The sequence below is a fragment of the Anolis sagrei genome, chromosome 1, assembly GCF_037176765.1.
Source record: "Anolis sagrei isolate rAnoSag1 chromosome 1, rAnoSag1.mat, whole genome shotgun sequence".
Taxonomy (NCBI): domain Eukaryota; kingdom Metazoa; phylum Chordata; class Lepidosauria; order Squamata; family Dactyloidae; genus Anolis; species Anolis sagrei.
Window position 1 is genome coordinate 297020200 of NC_090021.1, and position 22641 is coordinate 297042840.

Here is a 22641-nt window from a genome sequence, read left to right on the forward strand (position 1 = left end):
CGCGGTATGATTGCTGATCACATGATGTGGGTATGGGGCCACAACTCCCATATCTTTTCCACATCTTCACGCGCTTTCAGGCAAAGCGCCAAACCTTGTAGCAGACCCAGGTCATTTCCACCCAAGTGGATGACCACAATGTCAGGAGGGGGGCACTCCTGGCTTCAAATAACAATGGGATCAAACCATCCCAACGTAGACCACGTCGTCCTCTCCATTCGAGGGAGGCAATGGCAGCAAGCTCCAGATGCTGGCCATAGGGAGTCCTTCGGGCCTGGTGCTCCACCCAGTGGATGTAGCTATGCCTGTAAATCAGGACCCTCCTTCTATGCACCAGTGATGCGGTCTCTGAAAAGACAAACAGTGTAACTATATTGAACATGGGCGAACATAACCTTTGTAAGCATTGGACCTCCACTGACCCAAAGATTTGATTGTATCTGCCCTGTAGCCCAAGCTGGCTGCTGTGGATGCAGTACCTATACGAAAAGAGTGAGTTCCAAATTTGATTTTCCAAGCTCAGGGCTTTAAGAGCCTTGGCTGTGACAGTCCAAAATTGGTATCTAGTTATGGGCGAACCATCTTGGTGGCAGAAAAAATAACCAGGAGAGGCGGTTCTGACTGTCATGTATTATGATAATGCATTTACTGGGCAGAGCTCCAAGCAGCTACACTGTGTGAGGCTGATGACGGAGCCCCTTGCCCGCTGGTCGGTTTGATGTCCTAATAAAGATCTCCACATGGTCTGGTGCTAGAGTAATGTCGGCTCTGATTTTGAGATTTATCATTTTTTGATAAAGCCACGAGTTCGCTAACTCTTAGGGTGGCAAAAAAGGCTGTCAATGATGTTGCATGGAATAACAGTTGTTCATACTTAGATGAACAAATTAATGACCATGTTTTGTACAGCCCCTTTAGGATATCAGGTGTCAGTGGCTCTCTATCATCACAGGGCCTGGCGTACTGTCGTGACCAACCAGTCATTAGTTTGTGTAGTCTAAAATCATTGGTGTGGCCTGGAAGGCCTTGAGCTTTGAACCAATATGCTAATGCAGCCAATTTAGATCTGATAGAGTGTGGCGCTAAGCTCCTTCTTCAGGAGTAAATAGAATATTGGGCAATGTGTTCGTTTGGCACAGGAGTGATGTTAGGCAAACTATAATATTTTATAAAATCATTGAATTCTTGGACTGTTCTGAGATATGTTCTTCGTGAATTGGGAGTGAGAACCATTGCCATACCGCTTATTAGTTCATCATTCCAGCCTGCCAGAGATGGACGGGCATCCATTCCAGGCAGCGGTCTGGGTTGGGCGCTATATGTCAGAAGCGCTCCATCTGCATATGAGATAGGGCTCTGGTTGTTGTTATAGCAATACTATTGCCACATCAACGTGTGGTTTCTATTACATTACCTTTTCATCCTCTATCGCTCTCTTTATATATCTGTCCATAGAGGTTTCACTCCACACATCTAATGAAGTGGACTGGAGTTCACAAAAATGTATGTTGAACTAAGACTGATTATCCCTTATTGGAAACGCTTGCAATCAGAAGGATTTGGGATTCCTGATTTTTTTTGGGGGGGGGGGGATTTTAGAATAACTATAGATGAATATATCACAATATATTGATTGATTGATTGAATAATGATTGAATGATATTCCACCTTTCTCTCAGAGTGAGATCCAATATGGTTATTTTAGAGGTGGGCCCCAAGTTTTATGTTTCATATATAACGTACACACATAGCCTGAGGTTATTTAATGTACACTATTTACACTATTTCAAATACTTTTGTGCATGAATCAAAACTTGTACATATTGAACCTTTTCAAAAAAGTCACTATCTTAGAAACCCATGTGGACAATTTTGTATTTTGGAAACCTGGGTAAGGGTTGCTCAGTTCCTACAGTTTTTTTATCAGTATTGTTATGGTTTAAAAAATTGCTTTTTTACTGGTCTGCTCACAGAATAGCCTTAATGCATAACTGGGCATCAGAAATGCAATGAGCAGAGTGTAGTCTTGCTCTTTGCATTTTCAGGACTGTGAATTAGGCTTGGGTAAGTTAGTTTATAAGTTTCTAAAATCATAATTAATTCGGATGAAATTACCTTTTGATCTAATTTTGAGCCATGCAGGTAGTGGGAGGAGCAATTCCAAACTGAAACAACTTCCCCATTGTTCGGAATTATTTTCAGATGTGGCTTTGCACGCCCGGCGATGCAAAGAGGGATGAGGTGGGCATGGCTAAGAACAGCTCTTCCTAAAGGCCACTGGGGGAGTGGCCTTCAGGAAGAGCTGTTCTTAGCCACACCCACCTCATTACTCTTTGCATCTCCGTGCGTGCAAAGCTGCCGATGCAAAGAGGGACGAGGTGGGCATGGCTAAGAATAGATCTTCCTGAAGGCCACTGGGGGCATGGCCTTCAGGAAGAGCTGTTCTTAGCCATGCCCACCTTGTCCCTCTGCAATCCATCGCAGTTCGCCGCCACCCAGGTAAGGGAAACTGCGAGATTTTAAAACTAACCTCGCAGTTTCCCTTTCTTGGGTGGCAACGAATGGCGATGGATTGCAGAGGGACGAGGTAGGCATGGCTAAGAACTGCTCTTCCTGAAGGCCACGCCCCCACGCCTTCTCCAGGTGCCCAGCCAATCAAGATGCCAGCATTCTGGAATAGATTTCCCAGAACATCGCCAAGTTGATAGACAGGCTGGGTAAGCTTGAATCTAAGGTGTGTTCTGAAACAGGGGCAGCAGCAACTCCTCCTCAAGGAAGGGAACAACAGCAAAGAAAACGAAGGAGGACTAGAGAGGGCTCCGAAAACACCTCAGCTGACTGGGCCCAGCGATCATGCTTTCAGTGATACTAGATCCAGCGACGAGGAGAAGGAGGTTTCGCCAGGATCCCAGCACAGTCATCACCATAGCACTGCAAAGAAAAAGAGGTGTAGGCCTTCCAGATGCTGTCACCACTACTCATCAGACAGCGATTCCTCTGAGGGTGGGTATGCCCAAGCTGACTCAGTGAACAGGGAGAATTATTGGAGGATGGGGGCTCTCATGCCAGGCCTTCCGGAGTGGGCCATTAGGTGCAGGTCAGAGACAGATAGTACCTCCAACTCCCCATGCAGGGCATGGAAGCGGGGCAAGCCCCCCACCCCGGCTCTCCCCCCCTCCCTTCCTAGACAATGAGGACCTGCCTGGTGCCCATCTATCCTCTCGCCTCAGGAGTAAGATCCTTGAATGCAATATTCCTGCTTCTTGGCAGGGGGTTGGACTGGATGGCCCATGAGGTCTCTTCCAACTCTTTGATTCTATGATTCTATGAAAGGCTATTATGTTGATATATTCACCCTGCTAAAATTTGAAGGGGAAGAGGGCCGGGAACCCTCTTCCGAGAGCAGGCACCAGAGAAAGGACACGAGCAGACTGGCAGAACGTACATTTATCAACTCGATGGCCGGTTACTCGGTGTTTATGGGAGTGGTGGCAGCGGCTTTCCCTGATCATGGTTGGCACCTAGCCAATCACCTCGAACATGTCATGAGGGCCAGAATGCTAGCTGGGGAGGCAGCTGCCATCAACTATGACTCGGCTTTTCAAAAGAGGGCATCTCAGAGCACCAGAGCCAGGTGGGATCTTATCAACCACGATATCTGGCTCACTGAAGTGGGGCCTAGCATAAAAGGTAAGCTGGAGTCGGGGAAGTCGGACCAAGGCTGGGGAAAACGGGATTCAAGGTGGGCTGTTTGCTGGGAGTGCAACATGGGAAAAAAAAAACATGGGAAAAAAAGTGGGTCCGATGCCGTTTTGACCATGTCTTTGAGTATTGTGCAGGGGGGCACACCAAGATGTCTTGTAGCAGGCAGCCAGGCACCTTGCAGCCCTTTCGGGCAGGCAGGCTGGGTCGCAGCGCAGCGCAGGACAAAGTAAGTGATTCTCTCTCCACTTACTTACTTACTTACTTACTTAGGCGATCCCTCGTTGGACGAGTAAGATGGTCTTCCATTATGGATTTCCTTGTGGGTCCGTATGTGGCTGTGGAGCCCTATTCTTGCTCTGCATCTTCTTCCGCAGTGAGGGCATTGGTTTCCAGGTGGAAGGCGGTCCCGGTCGGGGTTGGCTTGATGCGCCTTCCTCCTGGCACGTTTCTCTCTTTCACCCTCCACTCGTGCCTCCTCAAATTCTGCAGCACTGCTGGTCCAGCTGGAGCGCTCAAGGGCCAGGGCCTCCCAGTTCTCAGTGTCTATGCCAGAGTTTTTAAGGTAGGCTTTGAGCCCATCTTTAAATCTCTTTTCCTGCCCACCAACATTCCGTTTTCCGTTCTTAAGTTCGGAGTAGAGCAACTGCTTTGGGAGACGGTGGTCAGGCATCCGGACAACGTGGCCAGCCCAGCGGAGTTGATGTTGGAGGACCATCGCTTCAATGCTGGTGGTCTTTGCTTCTTCCAGCACACTGACGTTTGTCCGCTTGTCTTCCCAGGAGATTTGCAGGATTTTCCGGAGGCAGCGCTGATGGAAACGTTCCAGGAGCTGCATGTGACGTCTGTAGACAGTCCACGTCTCACAGGCATAGAGCAGGGTTGGGAGGACAATAGCTTTATAGACAAGCACCTTGGTCTCCCTACGGATGTCCCGGTCCTCAAACACTCTCTGCTTCATTCTGGAAAATGCTGCACTTGCAGAGCTCAGGCGGTGTTGTATTTCAGCGTCGATGTTGACTTTGGTGGAGAGGTGGCTGCCAAGGTAGCGGAAATGGTCCACATTTTCTAATGTTACGCCATTAAGCTGTATTACTGGCATTGGAGAGGGATGGGCTGGTGACTGCTGGAACAGCACCTTGGTTTTCTCAATGTTCAGTGACAGGCCGAGCTTCTCATATGCTTCTGCGAAGGTGTTTAGAGTGGCTTGTAGATCTTCTTCTGAATGCGCACAGACGACATTGTCATCAGCATACTGGAGTTCTATAACAGCTGTTGTTGTAACCTTGGTTTTGGTTTTCAGTCTGCTGAGGTTGAATAGCTTGCCATCTGTCCGATAGATTATTTCCACTCCGGTGGGAAGCCTCCCGTCAACAAGGTGAAGTATCATAGCGATGAAGATGGAGAATAGAGTTGGGGCAATAACACATCCCTGTTTGACACCGGATTCCACTTTAAATGGGTCACTTTGGGAGCCACTGCTGTCCAAGACTGTTGCCATCATGTCATCATGGAGGAGCCGCAGGATGTTCACAAATATGTTAGGGCACCCGATTTTTTGGAGGATGGTCCAGAGAGCGCTGCGATTCACTGTGTCGAATGCCTTTGCAAGGTCGATGAATGCCATGTACAGAGGTTGGTTTTGTTCCCTGCATTTTTCTTGGAGCTGTCGTGCAGTGAAGATCATGTCCACAGTTCCTCTGGAGGGGCGGAAGCCATTCCGAGATTCTGGGAGGGTGTCTTCTGAGAGGGGCAGAAGGCGGTTTGCAAGGATTCTTGCGAGGATTTTCCCAGCGGAGGTTAGAAGGGAGATACCTCGATAGTTTCCGCAGTCTGTTCTTTCCCCTTTTTTGAAGAGGGTGATGATGGTGGTGTCCTTGAAATCTGCTGGGATTTTCTCGGTCACCCACACTTTTTCTATGAGCTGGTGGAGTTGGTGTGTCAGCTCAGGTCCTCCCTCTTTAAAGATTTCAGCAGGGATCCCATCTGGTCCACTGGCTTTGTTATTCTTCTGTTGGTTGATGGCATTGCTGACTTCTTCCAAACTAGGCAGTGCTGCAAGCTCATCCCTGGTTTGTTGTTGTGGGATTTGTGAGAGGACCTCTTCGGCCACATTGGAGCTGCGGTTCAGGAGGCTTTGGTAGTGTTCTTTCCAACGTAGTGCAATTGAGTTTTGGTCCTTCAGGAGTTTGGTTCCATCTGATGAGCGTAGAGGCTGTATGCCATGGTTTCTTGGTCCGTAGATGACCTTTGTGGCTTTGAAAAATCCCTGAGCATTATGGGTATCTGCCAGGTGTTGGATTTCTTCGGCCTTCTTTGTCCACCAGATGTTCTTGAGTTCTCTTGTCCTTCTTTGGACCTCAGCTTTTGCACTGGCATAGATCTTTTTCTTAGCAGCACAGTTGATGTCTCTCTGCCATGCTTGGAAGGCTTTCCTTTTCTTGTCAATTAGCTGTTGGATCTCGATGTCATTTTCATCAAACCAGTCTTGATGTTTCTTGGCTTGGTATCCAATAGTTTCTTTGCAGGCTTGGATGATGGAGGTCTTCAGTTTGTTCCAATGTTCCTCGACATTTTCGGGGTGTACTGTGGGTAGATGGTTCTTGAGTGCTGTTTGGAGATGGGCTCGTCTGGAGGGCTCCTGAAGGGCTTGGGTGTTCATTTTGCGCCTTGCCTTCCTTCCTTGGAGTCTGCGCTTGGGAGCGATCTTGATAGCCATCGAGGATCGAATTAGCCTGTGGTCAGTCCAGCAGTCGTCAGCACCTGTCATGGCTCTTGTGAGGAGCACGTCACGGCGGTCTCTGGCGCGTGTTATTACATAGTCTAAGAGGTGCCAATGCTTTGACCGGGGGTGCTTCCATGATGTCTTGAATTTGTTTTTCTGGCGGAAGAGCGTGTTGGTGATGACAAGGTTGTGCTCCGCACATTTGGTGAGAAGCAGGATGCCATTTGAGTTGCTGTTTCCAACCCCGTCTTTTCCGATGGTCCCTGGCCACAGGTCGAAGTCTCGCCCGACTCTTGCATTGAAGTCCCCCAGGAGGATGATTTTGTCCTCCTTAGGTATCCCCGATAGGACGGTGTCCAGCTGACAGTAGAATTTCTCCTTGATGTCTTCGTCAGCATCTAGTGTTGGTGCATAGGCACTTATGATGGTTGCCCGTTGGTTTTTCGCAAGATCGATTCGGAGGGTTGAGAGACGTTCGTTGATGCCAGTGGGTGCTTCGGTCAGATGTTTCACCAGATCATTCCTGATAGCAAAGCCAACTCCGTGCAGTCTTTTGTCTTCTTCGGGCAGTCCCTTCCAGAAGAAGGTGTAGCCCCCTTTTTCTTCCTTCAGCTGTCCCTCTCCTGCTCTCCGGGTCTCCTGAAGGGCTGCTATGTCGATGTTGAAGCATCCCAGCTCCCTTGCAATGATGGCAGTTCTGCGTTCGGGGCGTTCACTGCCACTGTTGTCCATCAGAGTCCGTACGTTCCACGTACCGAAGTTCATTTTCCTTTTTTGGCCGCAGGGTGGTGACCCCACTGGACGCGGCAGTCCAGTCAGGGATAAGTGAGGCAGACTATGTTTAGGGCACCTTTTCTAGCCCCCTCCCCATGTGGGGTGAGCAGAGTGGGTCCTCAATAGGGCTGCTCAGTCGCGGATACAGCTGCCGAACTACTCAACTGCCTCGGACCTTGAGGTAGAACGACTGAGTCCGTACCCACCGCCCATGTGCCAGTCTGTGACTAGGGGCTTCCAGATTTCACAGTCCTGCCCCCGTCGCCACTCGCTGATCGCCATGGGGCTTTGGTTGGTTTGTTTTTTTCTTGGAAGACGCCTGTGCGTGGGTTTTTTTAATGTGTGGAGGTCAGTGCACAACTGATCAACACACAGTCTTCACAGAGTGAGGTTCCACTGGTGATGTAGTTTAACACAATGACCGTGGCTTCTCAGTCTGTTGCAGCCTTCTTCCGCCTTTGCAGCCGTTGTAACATGTGCCATGTTATCCTCCGCCTGCTCCGCTATTGAGGTCTTTGGGTCTTCGGACTGTGCTTGGTCTGGAACCTCCCCCGCGGCCACTCCTGGGAGTGCACGACTCCAGTTGTTGTGCCTACAGGTTCATTGGAACGCGCAAGCCCCCTCACCACGACAAGGTGACAGTCCAGCGCCCTAGCCATCACTCCAGTCAGGCTTGCCCCCATGGTTCCGTGGCTTAGGGCTTATCCCAATAGGGCTGCGGCTACCTTCCTTGAGGAAGGTTTCTCTTTAGGTTTCCGCATACCAGCAGCAGGGCCTCAGAGGGCCTGCACACCGGGCAATTTAAAATCAGCAGCTCAGATGTCAGAGGTGCTTAGCAGCAAAATCGCTAAGGAGGAAGCAGCAGGCAGAATCGCTGGCCTTTTCCAGGCTCCCCCTTTGGACAGTTTCAAGGCTCCGGGCGAGTTTTGGCAAGATCCTCAATCCGATCATCCCCGTGCTCAAAAGGATCTGCACGTCGCGCTATGAGGTTAAGTTATTTACTGCAGCCTTTACAACAGCGTTCTTTGGGGCCCTTCGCTTGGGAGAGGTTGTTGCTAACTCTAAGAGGGATTCCTCAGGAAGGGCCCTGCAGCTCAGTGATGTTTCAAAGGGGGAAAGGAGTTTCACTTTCCATCCAAGGCTTGGATCCAGGGCAACTGTGCCCAGTGTGGGGCCCTTTCCAGGTTCCTGAGGACTCGGGACTCAACTCCAGGCTTCCTGTTCATCCGCCGAGATAGGAGCCCCCTCACTCGCTACCAGTTTATGGCTGTTTTCCGTGGATCACTCCAGTATTTGGGCCTTCCTCAGGAGGAATTTGGTGGGCACACCTTCAGGATTGGGGCAGCTACCACAGTTGCCGTGGGTGGTGTCCCTGTTGATGTAATCAAAGCCATGGGGCACTGGAAATCCTCAGCCTATGCTTCTTATATCAGGCCAGGCCTTCTCCTCAAAGAAACCCACACTGCCAGCTGTTCTTTTTCTTGCACCCACAGGGCAGCCACAGGCAAGAAAGAAAGGGGAAATGGCACACGGAACAGGTGTGGAACAGTGGCAGCCAGGCGTCAGCATGCAGAGGATGTAAGCTGAGGACACGGTCCGATGGTTGTGGCACGCATGGAAGGACAGATGGCAGGAGGAATGGGGTTTTTGCCTAGCCCTTGCACCTACAGCTCCTCAAGCGTTCAAGAGAGAACCTGGATACAGCAAAGGACTGATAGATGGCCGGTTGACCTTGGGTTTTTTTCTTTATTGGTTGGCGGCAAAGGGGGGTGGACCCTCCACCCCCCCTTTTTTGTGACATGGGGCATGGGCCCTGGATCTGGCTTGCTATCCCCCCCCCTAGCGGAAGGGGGGAACGCCTGTTGGTCCCAGGGGTGCCGAGTTTACGTTATGCTGGCGGAACCCTGGTGTGTTTTGTGGTATTGGACAGCAGTGGGCTGCCCAATCCTGATCCAGGATCCATGCATGGCTGCCAACCCTTGTTCCTATTATCAATAAATGAGTTGTGGCCATTGTTTGTCCCAACAACCTTGTATGAGTGGTTTTATTGGGCCGTGGGAGGTGTATCACCCATGCACACGCAAAAGGCAGGGACATTGCGGTGCAGGGCGTCCTCCGCCGCCATTTTCACCGCAGGGGGCTTCTTCCTCCCAGGAGCCCCCTCGTACGGTGAGAAGGTTTCCAGCTGTCCGGCTGGGTGGCCAATCAGCCAGCTGGCCACGCCTCAAGGCAGGAGAGGCTGGAGTTGGCCTCTCCCTCCTCACCGGCAGCCTACTTAAGGTTGCTCCACGCTCCCCAGCAGGTACTGGGACTGCATCAGCTAATCTACCCCACCCACTCTGCATGCTGTTTGCGTATTTGTCTATGGTTAGCTTGTTTTTGTTAGCTTGTCACGGTTTCCTGTTCTCAGTTGCTTGTTTTGGTGCTACTCGTCACAACTCCTTGTTGGCGTGGGGCATGGGCCCTGGATCTGGCTTGGTATCCCCCTCCCTAGTGGAAGGAGGGAATGCCTGGTGGTCCCAGGGGTGCCGAGTTTACATTGGCCCGGTATTGTGCCGGCGGCACCCTGGCATGTTTTGCGGTATCGGACAGCAGTGGGCTGCCCAATCCTGATCCAGGACCCATGCATGACTGCCAACCCTTGTTCCTGTTATCAATAAATGAGTTGTGGCCATTGTTTGTCCCAACAATCTTGTGTGAGTGGTTTTATTGGGCAGGCTGTGGGAGGTGTATTGCCCATGCACACATAAATCTGCAGACTACCTTAACTGGAATATAAAGAATATGTTATTTTGTTCTTTCTTTTTCTTAGTGTTTTTTTCCTTTTCTTTTTTAAGTTCCAAGGACACATTAGCCTGCTTAGTCACAGCACTAAGCTAGAAGCTAATACTTAAGTAGATTATCCCCATGACTCTTCAGTACTTCCCAGAGTTACTCCTTTCTATGTAATTCTTTATAGGCAGCCACTATTTCCCTATGGATTTAATACTTTAAATGCAGACTTTAAAAAAAAGCTATTTTGTGTTTAGATTGGGTTGATGGAAAAAAAGAGAAGGTTCTTGCATCTTTAACGTTTGCTGCAAAGAAATAATTTCAGCTGGTATCATTGCCTTTTGTCATGAATTGACATCTGCTAATAGTTCTACTGGCTGTACTGGTCCATTTAGTTTTCTTGGCAAGGATACTGGGGTGGTTTGCCATTGCCTTCCCCAGGGATCATGCTTGGTCTGACCTCTCTGCCACGACCGTCCCGTCTTGGGTGACCCTTCACGGTTTCGCTCATGACATCATTGAGGTGCTCAAGCTCCAGTGCCACAACAAGGCGGTGATCCTTTGCTGGAGACAGGGAGCTCTGGCGTAGACTGGTCCATGAAGTCACGAAGAGTCGGAGACGACTGAACGAATGAACAACAACAATAGTTCTACTTAACTATTACAGGTTCATGGGCTCTCTCTTCTTTTCCATTAAAGGTACATCTACACCGTAGACTTAATACAGTTTGGCACCACTTTGGTTGTAATAGTTCAATGCTGTGTCATCTTGGGTTTTGTAGTTTAGTGAAGCACCAGCACTATTTAGCAGAGAAGGCTCAAGATCCTGGAAAACTTGTTGTTGTTCATTCGTTCAGTCATCTCCGACTCTTCGTGACCTCATGGAGCAGCCCACGGCAGAGCTCCCTGTCGGCCGTCACCACCCCCAGCTCCTTCAAGGTCAGTCCAGTCACTTCAAGGATGCCATCCATCCATCTTGCCCTTGGTCGGCCCCTCTTCCTTTTACCTTCCACTTTCCCCAGCATAATTTTCTCTAGGCTTTGCTGTCTTCTCATGATGTGGCCAAAGTACTTCAACTTTGTCTCTAGTATCCTTCCCTCCAATGAGCAGTCGGGCTTTATTTCCTGGAGGATGGACTGGTTGGATCTTCTCGCAGTCCAAGGCACTCTCAGAACTTTCCTCCAACACCACAGTTCAAAAGCATCTATCTTCCTGGAAAACTACAAGTATTGTGATTCAAAAACACTGAGACATAACAATTAAATGCATTAATTTTCTACTATAGATGTACCCCAGTCACTCTTTTTAGAGGAGGTGTGAGAGTCTGAATTAAAGACTTTTGAACAGAAAACATAATTATATTTATTTGGATGTCAATGAAACTGAGGCTCCAGTGAACTTCTTAAGTCAACAAGTAGATAGGTTCCTTTGAGTCTATTATTGTCCTCTGCTTGGGATTAACAGTTGAATTCAGTCATCTGTGTATGAAGGGGATCCTGAAGGGATCATAGAATAGGTCTACTAATAGATCTGATGGCTTGTGCTTCATATGTGCCAAGACAGATAGATGTAGACATGGGTCCTGTGTGGGTGTTCATTGTTGGAATCATGTACAACAGAAATGGGAATAATGATGCTCCTCAGATGTTGAATTGTAGCTCTTGGCATTACTTACATTTTTTGGACTGCAACTTTCACCATTCTTCACTATGCTGGCTAGGACTGCTGGAGGTTGCAGTCCAACACCATCTGGGAGGCAGTTAAACTTCCACTTTGTGATGGGTTAAAGATCAGTTTCATTCAGTAGATTGTCATTATTTCTCTTCATAGTCTCACTTGAAAATCAAAGCCTACTCTGTGACAATGACTGCTGTTACATATTTCCATCTGTCTCTATCAGGATTGGATTTGTCTATGTTGGCATTGCTTATTTTCTCATTTTCCCAGTGTTAATTTCACATTGCAACCATTTGTTTTTTTTTTTTATTTCATAAAAAACATAGTCCATATGCAAATTCATATGCATGTTGTGTATTTTCTTTCTCCCACAGTATTCTATTGTGCATGTGTTTTTACATAATATACAGATTTTGCAAGCAGGTTTCTGCATTTTTGTATATTATTTTCATGAATATCAAAATGTTCTCTGTGCCTTTTCTCTAAGCATACACATTTTGGAAGTATGGATGGTGAATTGCTTTGCAAAATTCAGAGCAAAGCTTGTGAAATTACTATTCTAATATCATACTTTACATTACTCATTTTACTCGTGGCAGCTTATTATGTTGCTCATTACATTTCCACCAAATATACTACCTCATTACACTGGGGTTAATTTAGTCATTACATTGCCATTGTTGGGCTGTGAGGAGTGTTTTTACCACAAGTATTCAAGGTCAATGAGAGGTTATGCTTTCATCTATCCTTTACTCTTAAAATCAAGTCCTGTGGTCCTCACATCTATGCAGGGACCTGCTCCTGTGTCTTACCTTCATTTTCCCTTTGTTAATATGGCTGGGCAAAGTAGCACAAAATAGCAGGAAGTATTGAAACAACCCTGTCAGAAAAACTGGTTCAAGAGGTCAGTCAGAATTATGCTCTAGAATTAACACAGTTTTGTTACCACTTTAACTACCATGACTCATTTTGATGGAATCATGGGAGTTGTAATTTTACAAGATCTTGAGCCTTCTCTGCCAAGCAGTACTGGTGCTTCACCAAACTATAAATCCCAGGATTCCACAGTATTGAGCCATGGCAGTTGAAGTGGGGTCAAACTGCATTAATTCTATGATGTAGATGCACCCTTGGTCAGTCCTCCAGGAAGTATGTCTGGTGCACTTCCTGCTTATTTCTGTATCCTGAGGCTCTGTTTAAATACAGTAAATAAATAAAATAAATTTTAAACAGACAAGGGTCCTTCCTGCTTTGAAGGCAAATGATACATTTTAAAATACTCCCAGCCACACATATCCAGTTTCAATGACATGTAATACGGAATATCTGTATGCATTTTTGCACTGCCAAACAATGTTTTGAAAATTGGAAGCCAGCATTGTGTATTGATTTAAGCTTCAGATGATGACCTGGAGACCAAGTTTGAATCCGTCGCAAAGCCATGAAACCAACGGAGTGACCTTGGGCAATTCACACTCTCTGAGCCCTAGAAAGAAGCAAAGGCATATCTCTTCTAAAAAGATATTGCCACAAAACATTGAAATAGGTTCACCTTTCAGTTGGCCTGGGTCGGAAACGGCTTGATGACATTCAACAACAAATTGTTCCTTAAGAAATGGCAATATGACTCTGTCAGTGGCAGAGGTAACCTTGTACTAGTTCTATGGGGTGGCCTATTGTATAACAAGAGTTAGTGTATCATCCTGAAATGATAAGGCTACTCCCCCACCTTAGTTGGTGCATGAGCCACCAGTTGTTTTCTGTAAAGTATTCCCTGCAGGCTCTAATTCCAAGAAGTATAAACGTTAGAAATGTGCATTTTTTGTTAGTCCTCATAGGTCATATCAAATTCATGAAATTCGTACTTATGAAGTGATATTCAACATGTGGGCATGGGCATGGCCCATGACAAAAACCTAAGAATCAAAATTTACCCTATGCATTTTTGTTTGCAGTTTTTAAACCTTAGAAGTCTTCCAAAGTCAGTTTTATTTTGAGTGTAAGGAAGAAAAGCAAAGCCAAAAGGCCTGCCTTTCCCCTTTAAAGAAATGGCCTCTCACCATTAGGAGAGGGAAAGCAGGAAGAAAGCAGAGTTCACTGGGAAAGAAAGCACAGAACTCTGGGAAATGTAGCTTGGGGTTCCAACTTAATTACAATAAAACCAAAATCATGGCTTTTGTCAAAAGATCCAAGAGTCACTCCTGGAACATAGACAGACAAATCGAGCAGGTCCCATGCTTCAAATACTTGTGAGTAGTCCTCCAATCTAATAGTAGCAGAAGACCTCACGGAGAACATATAGCTGACACTGTACAGAGGAACTCAATTGCCATTTTAAAATACCGGAAGTCAATAGGGGTCCACTTCATACCTGCAGCACTCAAACTATTTAAAGGCAAGCCACTAGCACAACCCCTGTATGATGCTCAGCTAGGCCCCTTCTCCAATTTTGTCCCACTAGAGCTGGTACAATCAAAGTTTTGAGATCAGCCCTGAAAGTACCAAAATGCATTTCTAATGCCATCCTGTAACTGGAGACAGGTTTTATGAGAGTGTAGGCCAGGGTGTGGGTAGCCACACTCAACTACTGGCTCAGAATATCCCACACTCCTCTTGGTCTTGCCCTATCAACCATGGAGGATGACTTCTAATCTACATGGAAACAGGCTGTACCAACTAAAATCCCATCACTGGGCTTCTCCCCAGGATTGCTATTCAGTATGGAATATGATCAAGCCAAAGCACTTGTCAAACAATGTATCACAGACACAGAACACCGATTGGATCTAGCCTCTGCCCCAACATTCATTGTCAATGAAGACAGCAGATATCTCTAATTCCCTATGGCAAATTTAACAAATCTAGAGATCCCCAATCTTTGGAGGGTCTTGATCTGGCTCAATGTCACACCCTTCCATCAGGGTTGATACTGGAAGATCCCATTTCCAGAAAAACTCTGCCCTAGTGACTTGGGCCACATAGAAACAACTGAACATGTGCTCCTCCAGTTCCTTTTCTACAGAGACATTCAATCTAGACTCATCCTACCTTTGATATACAATTACCCAGGCCACTCAGGATAATTCTACATCACCTTTCTGATTTCAGATATCAATACACTTATAACCCATAATGTTACCAAGTTCTTTGCAGCAGCACTTAAAATCCACCGGGTGATGACTGGCTCCAAAAATTAGCAATCTAACTATCACTGGTCCTGAACCAGTGTTTGGCTGCTGTGAGGATCTGGATGAGAGCTAACAAATTGGAATTAAATCCAAACAAGAAAGAGGTACTCCTGGTCAATTGTAAGGCTGAACAGGGCATAGGGTTACAGCCTGTGCTGGATGGGGTTATACTCTCCCTGAAGGTGCAGGTTTGCAGTTTGCATGTGATCCTGGACTCATTGTTGAGCCTGGAACATCAGGTCTCGGTGGTTACCGGGAGAACATTTGCACAATTAAGTCTTGTGTGCCAGTTGCAATTGTACCTTGGGAAGTCTGACTTGGCCATGGTAGTCCACACTCTAGTTGCATCACGTATAGACTATTGCAATGCTCTCTCCGTGGGGTTGCCTTTGAAAACTGTCCAGAAGCTCTGAATTGTCCAACGAGCGGCAGCCAGGTTGCTAACGGGAGCAGTGCTCAGGGAGCACACAAGTCCTCTGTTGCACCAGCTCCACTGCCTGCCAGTCTGCTACTGGGCACAATTCAAAGTGCTGGCTTTAACCTATAAAGCCCGAAATGGTTCCGGTCTGGTGTACCTATCCGAACGTATCTCTCCTTATGAACCATCTAGGATTTTAAGATCAACTGGGGAGGCCCTGCTATTGATCCCACCTTCCTTACAGATATGTTTGGTGGAGACAAGAGACAGGGCCTTCTTAGTGGTGGCCCCTCGGCTATGGAATGCCCTCCCCAGCGATATAAGATCAACTCCCTCACTTCTAACATTCTACAAAATGGTTAAGACCTGGCTCTTCTAGCAAGCTTTTTCTATTGGAGCATAATTAGACATAAACGAATATATGGAATGACTTATGATGCAACTGGATGATTTTAGTAAGGAGATGCCGAGGATTGTGTTTTTACATATATATTTGATTTTCATATTGCATTTTAAATGTTGAATTGTTTTAAAAATTGTTTTAACTATATTTGATATTTGTTATGACATCGAATAGCTGCCGACTGTGAACTGCCTTGAATCACCTCTGGCTGAAAAAGGCGGTATACAAATACGGCAAATAAATAAATAAACAATAAAATCACCTAACTGAGATATAAATTAATGCCTCCCACTCCCCTAGACTTGTGCCCTGAATGCTTCTACCCCCTTCCCATCAATTTCCCTCTGTCTCCATCCCCTGCTAGTCCTTTACCCCTTTCTAAATAGTTTTGTACCATAGCCTTCAACCTTTCTAGCCTTTTAGATTTCAGTGTATAATGCTGTTATGAATGTTGTTATGAGTGTAACCCTCTCTCCTTATGCTGGTCCATGACCATAATAAAGATTTGTTTGTTTGTAATTTGGGAAGGCAAAGAACCCTATGCCAGAAAATTCAAAAGCCCTGCCCTAAACTACATTTTCCAGAATTCTGCTTCCATCAGAAAACCCCAATAAGGCTAGGGGAGAGATTCATCCTTCCATAGCAGCAGCCAGCCAAAGTTCCAAAAATTGTTGAATCTGCAAAGAGGAGGACTGACTATACTTCTAGTAAATAAATCTCTGTGCTGGAAAGAAATCTCTAAATGGATGGCCCTTGGGTCTCCCTTCCAACTCAAAAGGTTAAGCATATTAATTAGTTTAGAGGCTGGATGGCAGTCTGTCGGGAGAGTTTTGATGGTGCCCTTCTGCCAGGAAGAGGGAGTCGGACAAAATGGCCTTTGGAGGTCCCCTCCAACACTAGGATTCTATGAAAATGTAGAATCGGTTAATATTGGTTTCTATAGTCCAAAATGGGAGACGATCAATGAAATAGCTGTTGTGGCTTTTAAAATAAATGTTTTTTTGTAAAAAAAATTAAGATTCCTTAAAATCAGTAGATGTATGAATATTTCTGAAAGTTGGGGGAAGTGATCACTTGTTGTCTTATTTCATTGAATAGAAAATTTAAGGAGTTAGCTCTTGTAGTTTTTTAAATTTCAAATGTTGTTTATAAAAACTTTGAAAACACAGTTTAGTGTGTTGACTTGAGCAGTAAATGTAGGCAGGTTCAAATTTCTGGCAAGAAGATGATCTTCCCATTTGAAATGTGGTGCTGCAGGAAGGTTATAATGATATCATATGCTAAGAAAAAAGAAATGAATGGATCCTAGAGCTTTCATTAGAAGCCAAGATAGCTAAACTGAGGCACTTGTTCTTTGGACATATTGTGAAACAACACTGAAAAGATTTTTATAAAAACCAAATAATGCTCACTGAAATGGAAAGCAGCGGAAAAAAGATGAAGGCAACAGTACAGGTTTATTGATTTACTCAAGGAAGACATAGTCTTGAGTTTGCATGACCTGAGCAAGGCAGTTGCTGAACAAGCTTCTTTGAGGTCTCTCATAAATCAAAGTAGGCTTGATAGCAAATGAGTGACAGCACAGGTGACAGTTAGGGGAATGAAGACACCAGAAATGTTCACAAACTAATATGAAAGAAAGATGGGAACAAGACATAGATATGATTCACAGAAATTGGAGAGATTTTCACATCCCTACACCGTCCTGGCTAGGCTCAAAGTGGTGGCAGGATAGAAAAAGCAGTGTGACATATGTAATGTTCCTTATTGGTGGCACTGTAAGGAGCCATGAAGCAAATAGTCCTTTGATCTATCTAGATATATCTCCTATCCCTTCTCTGTAATCTGAAAAGCAACAATAGAAAGAGGATAACAAGGTGAAGTTGTGCGATTGCAGTGTGGACCATTGTGGGGTCTGACCATTTTCTGCGCCCGTGAGAAGATTGTTCTACAATCTTCCATGATCCTAGGACATCCTTCCAAAGACCATAGGTTTGAACCTTTAGGCTGATAATTAGCTAGCTGTGGAAACCAGATGGGCAACCATTTGCTTAAAGTATTAGTTTAAAGTGCTTCTGAATGTAGTTGTTCTTAATACACATTATGCAACCTGTTTTATACACCTCAAAGCTGAATTAATGTGACATTGAGTATCTATACATCTGGGAATATAACACCTGTCAGTGCCGTAGTTTACAAAGTCCTGAAATGATCTGCCTCGCTTACCAATTTTGTAGGATTCAGATTTCAGTAATCTTAGTGACATCTTGCTGTGGTTTGTGCCTGAAAGGATTTATGTTCTAGCTATTACCAGAAAAGGACTCATGATACACAACAGGGATATTTACAAAATATTTTCTTATCCCCAGCAGCTCTTTCTTTTGTGGGGTAATACCTCATTAGCAAATCTTCCCATGACTAGTTTATCCCCTATTTGCTTAGTATTTGTACATGCACACATAAAGTGAGGTGATTCTGGCCAATTTTAGAAACATATGGGATGCTGAGATATATTTAAATAAATCTAAATCATCCAAAATATACTATTTTGTACTATAGGAGATAAAACACTTGTGGTTTACTTGTACAATTACTCCTCTTCACACTTTATCAACAAAGAGCCACAGAATCTAGAAATATGATATATTCATTTAGAAAGCCTTGAGATTTGCTATAGCAGGATAATTGGTGTGTTGTGCTAGTTAGATTACTGGGCTACAACATGGAGGAGGATCAAAGTTTAGATCCTCACGGAGCTATGAAATACTGAGCTATAGAACTCCTACACTTGAAGAGTCTCCATAGAACCATGGAAAGTTCAAATAGGGCTGTTTATGGAACCTGTTGTGGCTTTCCAAGTTTCTCTGATCTCTTTATTATATATTTTATAAGTCTTCTTCTACCTTAGGCAAGAACACAAATTGGGCACTTTTTTCTGCTCCTCTTCACCCCAATTTTCCCATTGTATACCAATATATTTTACAGGCATTTGTCAATATGATATTTTGCAAGACTGGATATAATATACAAACATGAGAAAATATACTGGTCTGAGAGTATTGGCTCAAGACCCATAAAGCCAGGAAACTGAAATTAAATGCTAAATCTACAACAGTTGTGCCAGAAGAATAGAAAGGATATAGAGTAAAAAGTTTAGATATATGAACAGTGGGTTGTGCTTGTTTACAACCTATCCTCCATAAATTTAAACTTTTCTTTGGTCAGGATGCTTGTCAATATACTTCACAGCCCTGTGCTGCATGGAGCATTTGAGCCATATGTACTGAAGTAAGAAACAGTGTTAGGACACCAAAGCTTCCAGAAATGGAAAAGAAAACCTTGGGGTGTATCTATGCTACTGAATGAATCCACTTTGATTGCCTTGATTCAATGTTATGGAGGTGTAGTTTTACATGGTCTTGAGCCTTCTCTGCCAAAGAAGGTGGATGTCACCCCAAACTATAAATCACAGGATGGAATAGCATTGAACCATGGCCATTCAATTAGAGATGGCATCCCTCAAATGGAAATTTTGCTTTGGCTCAGCACTAAGATGAACAATGATGTGAACCTAATGCACACCTGAATTTTGGCCAGGTCATTTAGCCCAAAAAGGTGAGCATTAGATAATAAATAGGGTATATACTTATGTATATTCATAAGTATATACATGTATAAATCCAGAAATTTTAGTCCAAAAATTGACCCAAAAAACCAGGGTCAGTGAATCAACAGGTCAATATAAGGACTGTACCTTAACCTGTATCAGAAAATGCTCTCCATCGTAGTACTGTTTCTGGTATTTCTGGATACTTGGGCTGGAAAATGCCAGCATTTCCTTGGTGGTTCCCCTCCAAAGAATACCAGGAGAATAGAGGAGGGTGGAGTAAGTGTTCAACTTTTACTAGTTTATTCATAGAAGGAATGCTTCATTTTTAATAAGATTTAATAATGTGTGCCAACCTTTGTCAAAAATTGAATCATCCCTTCCATGAGTAAAGTAGTGAATATACTTTTTGAATGGCTAGGTGAGAAAGTAATAGTGGTGGCTGCTAGTGGAGCTGACCTTCTGTGCAGAATGGCCCTTGACTTATGCACATGTCATATCAAAATCTACAGTTTTGGCTCTAAAACCTGCCTTTGACTTATAAACAAGTATGAACAGTACTTCTGTCTGTCCTTCCACTCCACTGATGATCATCATTATTCTCTTACCATTTAATGACTGAGAAATTATAGTTGATCTCTTTCCTATTGTAGACACACACACACAGTATTCTCCGATATTAAACTTTATACATGAGCTAAAACTTGTTTTATATTATGTAATATAATATAATGCTTACAATGGACATGGAAAAGTATTCTTTAGATTGAGGTATGATATATTTCCAATTAGACAATTCATAGTTTTAAGGTAACTCAAAACATAATAGGTATCTGAATGATTGACTACTCTACCTGCTCCCCTTTCAGGTTTTGATCTCTTTTCTGGGAATTAATTTATAGAAATTTGTTCTTTAATACAAAAATATCATATTGATATGCTGCTGTGCCAGCACTCAAGCCCCATACTGTCCAATTTTGTTCATTACCAAAATGCCTGTTCGAGTTTCTGCCTAATTGGTATGCAGAACAAATCACTTGTCCAGTCTTGTAAGGAATATACATTATCAGAATGCAACACCTGCAGGACAAAAGACAGGTTAATTTCATTGCTATGAAGCAAAGGAGATCATTATAAAGCCTGCAGTAACCTAACTCTGTGAAATAGCTGCATTAGTCATTAACTTTTCAGCACTAAAATTCATATCAAACTCAATTAACTACTACATAGGTTTTAATGACATTTTTCCCAGACAAGGCTGTTGTTTACTATTATGATTTCCTACCATAGTTATCTGTTTCATTGCTTCCTTGGTTTTAATATTCAAGAGCTGATTTTCTTCAAAGAAAGTGGAACAGAATATCACATTTGCTGAATGTTGTCCTTGAACCATGCTTCTGAAATTTACTTATCAACATTTTACAAAGTCAAATATAGCAAGAATCTATAGGCTGCTAATAGAATTTGGCTTGTAGACAGGGGAGAAATTATACAAATGAATTATGCAACAGTATTTTATATATGATTTGTATATAATATGATTCCAGTGGGGTGATTCTGCATGATTGCAGATTTACATGTTAGTGGGTTTTCACACATTACCTGATGTGCATTTTTTCCAAGTGCTGTAACAAAATGCACAAAACTAGACAATACCAAGTGGGCAGTATTTATATTTCATAATTTAGCAATAATAGGATATTTTTTATAGTTAGGCAATTTTTGAGACATATATAAAATTCATACACATTTACAATGAATGAAAAACCTGGTTGCTACACAAAAATATATGTTGGTCATTTTGCAAGTATCTACATCTGTGCTTCTCAGACTACCTCTGAAATGTAGAGGACTGGCACCTTTTTGCATATATGCCAGGGGCTAGTACCATACCTATGCCTCTACTACAATGGTTCTCAACCTGTGGGACACTAGGTGTTTTGGCCTACAACTCCCAGAAATCCCAGCCAGTTTACCAGCTGTCAGGATTTCTGTGAATTGAAGATCAAAATATCTGGGACCCACAGGTTGAGAACCACTGCTCTACTAGCTATAACAATTTCTTTCTTGGAAAGGTTCTGAAAACTGACAATCAATGGCTTGTAGACTGGGATCAATTCAGGGATGACCACTTAGAGTATCACTGGATTAAATAACATTTTAAAAATGTGTAGTGTGTGCACAGCTAATCTGAATAACTACAACTAATACATATTCACCAGTCAGATATGCTGCCAGAGAGTTCTCCACTCTGATTTGTCCAAACTGCTTACCTTTATTAGTGGCTTCTCTTTTATGTAATTCTAGACTTCATTACTGGGAAAGGTAATGAAAGTTAAAGCCAAATAATAAGGAAATCTCACCACATGGCTATCACTAGGAAACAAATTGCATGGTTCATTAGCATAGAATTCTCATATAAGTGGCAGCTGGATTAGGAGATCACATCACCAATAGCTTGCAGCAAATTCTTTCCATCATTAATCTCCCCTCGTGTCTACTTAGAGTGAAAGCTGTTCCTTTAAACCAAATGACAAGAAGCAGGGGTCAGTACAGGTAACTATCTCAATTAACCCAGACATACTTGCTAACATGCCCCCAAAGTTGCTCCAATGTTTACATGTGTTTGCATTGTGCTTGGCACTGTTTGGTTAGAGTGCATTATAGGACAATGTGGCTTAAGTTATACAACTTCCAACTGTTCTAGGCTTATGACTGCAGGAAAACAGCAGCAGATGTACCGAGTCCTCATTTATAACTGCACACTAAAGTTTGCTTTGAAAGCACCTGGGATGTTATTGCTCCATAAACGGGAAGCAGCTAGAAGTGATAGACTCAGCATCCACAATATTTGACACAGATTGCATTCAGCTTCCTCAGCCAATAAAGGCTAGGCTTGTCGAGAAGGTTGTTATTCTACATGCAAAGTTAGTACAGAGAAGAGCACTCTGGAGTTTTATTGTGCAAAAGAATTCCACAAATATACTTGAAATGTCAAGGTCGAATTAATGTTGGAACTTTACGAGGATTTTCTTTAGATTTTCAGTGCTTCTAAATTCACAATAAACCAGCAATAGATTTTCCCTACTTTCTTGGAACACTTATTTTGAAGGTCATTGGAAATTTTAGTTTTATAACTTTATAGAATCAATAGAACCAATTGCTTCAGTGATAAATTTTTAAGGATAAGTATTTGAAAGCCGATTTGTTTCTGAAATGTTTTCTGTAGCAAAAATTTGAAGGGAATATAGCTTTCCTTTATCTGGTGAAACATCCAAAGAATTTTGAAGGACACCAAATGGATCTTGACAGGATTGTTGAAATTTCTCATGTCAAAGACATCTACACCCTCAGGCTTCATAGAATTGCATCTAG